Source organism: Hemicordylus capensis, chromosome 3, assembly GCF_027244095.1.
Source record: "Hemicordylus capensis ecotype Gifberg chromosome 3, rHemCap1.1.pri, whole genome shotgun sequence".
Classification (NCBI taxonomy): domain Eukaryota; kingdom Metazoa; phylum Chordata; class Lepidosauria; order Squamata; family Cordylidae; genus Hemicordylus; species Hemicordylus capensis.
In genome coordinates, this window is record NC_069659.1 from 27,855,645 (window position 1) to 27,862,306 (window position 6,662).

The 6,662-nt window shown below is 43.4% G+C and overlaps 1 non-coding gene across 1 annotated transcript; it reads right to left on the reverse strand.

The window, feature by feature from the left end:
- Nucleotides 1-4,069: 4,069 nt before the first annotated feature.
- Nucleotides 4,070-4,141, reverse strand: TRNAA-UGC (transfer RNA alanine (anticodon UGC)). The gene has a single exon. It is a non-coding gene; the product is annotated as a tRNA-Ala (tRNA).
- Between the last annotated feature and the right edge of the window lie 2,521 nt (nt 4,142-6,662).

Consider the following 6,662-nt stretch of genomic DNA (forward strand, 5'->3'; position numbering starts at 1 on the left):
CACAGGCCAGAGCGACTCTCCCTGCCTTAAAGGCAGGGAGAACTGTTCCGGCTGTACATCCAATACAGTGTGGGCCAATCTCCTTCCTAAACAGGGCCGTGTGGCCCCGTTTGCGAGAAGGATCAATTGTCCCCGCTGCATTGGCAGAGAGACCAGGAGTGGCTCTCCCTGCCTTTAAGGCCGGAAGAGTCGCTCCCGCCACGCTTCCAATGCAGCGTCGGCCGCTTTCGGTTCCAAAGGGGGCTGCGTGGCCCTGTTTGGGACCAAAATAGGGCACCCCCTGCATCTGACATCAGACATGGGGGCCGTGTCTTGGGCCGCACTTGTGACCCCTGATTGGTGGTAGCCCGGGTTCTTTGCACTCATTCGCCCAATGGAGCTCTGCCCCTGGGAAGGGGTATGCAGACAACACCTCTTCCCACACATTCAATAAATACGTGACATGAGTGGGGAGCAGATTTGCATTACTGGACATGTCCCTCCCAGTGTTGGCATGCTCACTGTTAGGTTGAATTGGCTCTATGCACCTATTTATAGAATAGCCTCTCCAGTGAAGTTCACCTGGCTTCATCACTTTGTTGTTCGGGACCCCAGATAAAGACATTTTTGTTCACTCAGGCCTTTTAAATTTTGATTTTTAAGTTTGAGTCTTAAAATTGATTAAAAAAGAAAGTTTAAAATTGTTTTGTATGGCATTTTGTACACACACACCCATGCATTGTGATTTGATGTGTTATGTGTTTTTATTTAATGCTTTAATGGTGTGTTGTGAGCCACCCAGGGGAAAACCAGGGAAATAATGACCATCAATCTTGCCTTGCACCCAAGAAATGATGTTGATAGGCTGAACCTGTCAAGAAATGAAGGTGTACATGGAATGTTGCAAATCAGACAGTCTGTTGAAGAAGAAAAACGAGCATTGGCAGAATACATCAATGAAAGCCAAGAAGAAATGCTACAGGAAGTGAGTATGACAGGACTGTTGAAAATAAAGGAATCAAAGGATTAATACAAAACACAGCAGACAAGGAATTGAGGAGAAAAATGGCACAACAAACCATTGCATGGTCAGTTCTCTAATTCACACAATCGAAAGTCAACAATAGCATAACATGGAAGTGGTTAAAGAAGGGGTCACTGAAGAAAGAAATGGAAAGTCTCATTTTTGCAGCCCAGGAACAATCACTATGAACAAATGTTACAAAAGCAAAAATTGATACAATCCAGAAAGACAGTAAGTTTTGGTTATGCAAGGAAGCGGATGAGACGGTTGAGCACCTTGTATGTTGTTGTAGGAAAATCGCATAGACTGATTATAAGGAAAGACACAATAAAGTTGCTGTGATGATGCACTGAAACCTTTGCAAGAATTACAAATTGCCAGCAAGCAAGTATTGGTGGAATCATCCGATTGAGAAGGTCACAGAAAATAAGGAGGCAAAAATCCTTTGGGATTTTAGCATACAAACTGATAGGCATTTAGCGCACACTACGCCTGATCTGACAGTCATCGAGAAGAACTGGGTTCTGATAATTGATACTGCAATCCCAGGGGATAGAGGAGTCAATGAAAAACGAGCTGACAAAAACCTAAATACAAGGACCTTCAGATTGAAATTGAGCGCCTCTGGAAAAAGAAAACAATAGTGGTGCCCATATTTGTTGGCACCCTTGGTGCAGTACCAAAATAACTTGAACACCATCTTGACACCTTGGGCATCGATAAAATTATAACACATCAACTACTGAAGGCCACACTACTTGGGACAGCACGAATACTACAATGCTATCTTTAATTTTTCTTTAGTTATCCTAGACTCTTGGAAAGGGCCCAATAATTAAAGTACCAAATCCAGTCAATAACATCTGGTAGACTGTGTGTAAATAGCATAATAATACATAAGTGGGACTCTTCCTCAGGATTAGGATTCCTGAAGTGATCAGAGTTTTTAATAACTTGGAGGAGCCCAATGTATGTAATGATGTATGCACTTCTACCAAATCAGACCATTGGTCATCTAGCTCAGTATTCTCCACACTGACTGGCAGCAACTTCTCCAAGCTTTCAGGCAGGAGTCTTTCCTAGCCCAGCCTGCTAGAGACTGAACCTGGGACCCACTGCATGCAAAGTAGATACTCCTCCAATGAGCTATTACTTCATCCCCAGTCATACTAATGGTGAGCACATGGACACAGGGGCTAACATGTCAGAAACATGGCCAGCACAATCCAGTTCCCTTCTCACATGTTCATGGAATGCATGTGTGTGTGCATGTGTGATTGTCATCTCTATAGGACTAAGCTGTCTGTGGCAGCTCTAGATGCAGCCTTTGCTCAGGTCCACAGGCGGGGCAAAGACACAAATAAAGTTGATTACATCCAACCGTGATACAAAGCAGATTCTAGAAGGTGCATGAAAATATATTGGACCATGCAAATACAATGTGTCCCAATGAATGTTCCTAAGTTCTTATGACCAGAGATAGGGCCTTTTTGGTTGTGGCCCTTCAGCTTTGGAACACCCTTCCAGAAGAGCTCCACCACACTCACTACCTCAGCGTCTTTAAGAAACTGTTGAAGGCCCTCTCTTTAGGGAGGCATTTTGATATTTTAGCTGCAGCTTATATCTGGTGGGTTTTAACTTTTTAATTATTAATTTTGAATTTGGTTTTAACTGAGGCTTGTTGTCAGTTAGCTTCTATTATATTGTTTTAATACTGTTTTTATAGTGTATCTGTTTATTTTGTGAGTAGCCCTCAGAAGTAGTGTACTCGAGGGGTGGGGTGTAAAGATTTTAAATCACTGAAATAAATAAATAGTATGGCCTGCCCCATAGTTGACAACACCCTTGTTTTTGCAGTTCCAAGCAGGAAGGAAAGAACAAGAAGTTGATCACGCCCTCAGCAGTCCATCATATGTGGGCTATTGAGCCATATTTGATTTACAAATATGTTTGTTGTTTACTGTACAGGACATAGGGACATAGGAAGCTGCCATATACTGAGTCAGACCATTGGTCCATCTAGCTTAGTATTATCTACACAGACTGACAGCAGCTTCTCCAAGGTTGCAAGCAGGAATCTCTCTCAGCCCTATCTTGGAAATGCCAGGCAAGGAATTTGGAACCTTCTCTTCCCAGAGTGGCTCAGTATCTTACAGTGCTCAAACATGTAGTCTCCCATTCATATGCAACCAGGGTAGACCCTGCTTAGCAAAGGGGACAAGTCATGCTTGTTACCACAAGACCAGTACTCCTCTTGCGATACTGTGTAGAGGTTGACAGATATCATAGACTGATGAGATAACATGAAAACAGTATTTCCAAAAGAGACAAGCATAAGTGATAAGCTTATTACATGAAAACATCTTCATTTAATTGTGTGATTTAGTCTACACTAGCATGTTGCTATGGTTTAACTCTTCAGGTTATACGAAGATTTAAAGCCCCATCAAAATCTCCTCTACGTTATAAAGGGAATCAGAGAGAAGGTTGTAAGTTAACATTTTCTCATAAATGTAAGAGTGATCAAAATGATCCACAGGCCTATTTTGAAGAGTGAAGCAATAAAATGAAAATTGCATTCATATTGCACACTTTCCCATGATGACTATACAGGGAATTACAGCAACACAAAAGCGACGTAACATTTTGTGCCAGAAAAATTTCATACCTTACCGCCCAGTCATTTATCTCACATATGCCATACATTTCCCAGGGGAAAGGTTTTGGAAATACGTCAGATATTAGCAAGAAACTGGGACATTTTAAACTATCTCTCATAAATGCAATCAGAAAAATTAAGATTATTATGCAGTGAAGTTTATATTGACATGGAAAAGGACAGATGAGGACCATTTACCAAATGATAACAGACCCAGGAAGGTAGACATTCAAGCACTTTGAAAGCCAGTTGACACACTTTCGGCCATACATCTGCGGGTGGTATGTAAGTACATAGGAAGCTGTTCTTTACCAAGTCAGACCATTTGTTCCTTTAGCTGAGTATTGTCTACATTGATTGGCAGTGGCCCTGCAGAGTTTCAGGCAGGCGTCTCTTTCAGCCCTACTTGGAGATGCCAGGGATCGAACCTGGGACCTTCTGCATGCAAAGCAGATACTCTACCACTGAGCTACAGCTCCATCACCATGATTTGTGACAAAATCATCCTTACATTGTGACAAGATAATGCAGAATGATCAAGCTACCCAGGATGAGAGAGGATACCCCACGACTGGACCTATCAAGAAGAAAGGTAGAGCAGGCCACTTCAGGTAACAGATTTGTTGCATTCTATCCAGTGGGGCGATTCTCACGATTGTCTAGAGTGGGTCGGCAGGGAGGGCTCCAAAATAGGGATGGGCGAACTGGTTCAAACTCAAACTGGTTCAAATTTGAACCAGGGTTGTTCGATGGTTCGAATTCAAACCAAACCAGCCATCAATTCGAGCTGCAGGTTCAAATTCGAACCAAACTGGGAGTGGTTCGACTTGAACTGGTTTGAACCAGTTTAAACTGGTTCAAACCTCCAAAAGTTGGTGAGGTGGTAGCTGGCACCCATGGGTACCTACCACCCAAACCCCAAAGCAATCGGACACTCATACAATATTTTAATGAATTTTTGAATTTTATTTTTATTTTTCTCTCATAGGGTATAATGGGACTCGAACCAGCCCATTATTCCCTATTGTGGAGCACCCATGGGTGCCAACAACCACCCAAACCCTGAAGCAATCGGACACTCCAATGATTTTTTTAATGAATATTTGAAATATTTTCAATTATTTTTCTCATAGGGTGTAATGGGACTCAAACCAGCCCATTATCCCCTATTATGGAGTACCTAGGTAGGTACTGGGTTTTGTTGTTTCTGAGGTGTTCTGAGTGTAGATTCTTTGGTAGCATATAAGATTTTCAGTGACAAACCATGAATCCACTCTGATTGCTAACCTTAAAGACATATAAACTTCAAAAATCACTTAAAAATCAGCCCTTTGCCCAATTCTTTTCAAATAATTCTGATAGCTTCCTTGACCCCCTTGGGCACTACCACACACCACACTCTGCCTAGGCCACCCTTTTGCCCCCGATGTGAAGCTATACATTTGCTGACACCTCCATGCTTCTTTAAGGAGAAAAACCTTAAAGTCACATAAACTTCAAAAATCACTTAAAAATCAGCCCTTTGCCCAATTCCTTTCAAATAATTCTGATAGCTTCCTTGCCCCCCCCAGGGAACTACCACCTGCCACACTCCACTCTAGGACACCCCTTTCCCCCCCGACGTGAAGCTATAAATTTGCTGCAATCATTATTCCCTATGAGGATTTCAAAAATAATTTTAAAATTGACCAATAATCAGAAGAGTGTCTGACTGCCTTGGGGTTTTGTGGGTGGTAGGCACCCCTGGGTGCCTACCACCCACACCACTTTTGTGCCCTAGGTACTCCACAATAGGGGATATAGGCTTGTTCAGGTCCCATTATACTCTATGAGAAAATAATTGAAAATATTTCAAATATTCATTAAAAATCGTAGGGGTGTCCGATTGCTTCAGGGTTTGGGTACTTGTTGGCACCCATGGGTGCTACATAATAGGGAATAATGGGCTGGTTTGAGTCCCATTATACCCTATGAGAGAGAAAAAAATAAAACCCAAAAATTCATTAAAAAAAATCTCACGAGTGTCCGATTGCTTTGGGGTTTGGGTGGCAGGTGCCCATGGGTGGCAGCTACCACCCCACCCACTTTTGGAGGTTTGAACCAGTTCAAATTCAAACCAAACCGGGTGGGTTCAAACAAAACCAAAACTGAACCACTTCCTCCTGGTTCGAACCTGGTTCAAATTCGAACTGAACTGGGCAAACCGGTTTTGTGCACATCCCTACTCCAAAATGCTTACCTCCCTGCAGATGCTCGAGGGATTGGTGGTTGGAGTGAGCTCTGCGCTCCCACACGAGCAGCCCCGGAAAGTGCGAGACACAAATTCTGCATTGGGGGATTCCTCCAAGAGATGGGTGCACTAGTTGCCCATCTCTGTGTCCACTGGGGTTAAACATTGCTCCGGTGAACACATAGCAATAGCAATAGCAATAGCACTTACATTTATATACCGCTCTATAGCCGGAGCTCTCTAAGCGGTTTACAATGATTTTAGCATATTGCCCCCAACATTCTGGGTACTCATTTTACCGACCTCGGAAGGATGGAAGGCTGAGTCAACCTTGAGCCCCTGGTCAGGATCGAACTTGTAACCTTCTGGTTACAGGGCGGCAGTTTTACCACTGCGCCACCAGGGGCTCATGAGCAGTTAGTCCAAAGTAAGGGAGCTCTTGCTTTACCCCTTGTCTAACAGCTGGGGTAAACAGTGGGGCTAGGCAACACTGCTCTGGTGGGATCAGGCCCAACCCCAGCGGTTCTCATGTGCAGCCTAACCCAGGCTGGGCATCCCTAGCTTGGGTTAAGCCACTCGTGAGAACAGCCTCCGTATCTTTTATGTTTTGTTGTTTAGAATTCTGTCCCAGTGGTGATCCTGTAGCGAGTGGGGGGGCGGGCGGGTTGGAGTGAAAAAGGAAAAGGGAGGGAAAGGAGAAGGAGAACATGGAGTTGTTTCTGAATAAAAGTAAAATCTATAGAAGATTGCTTTGTGAGGGAAACAGCTCT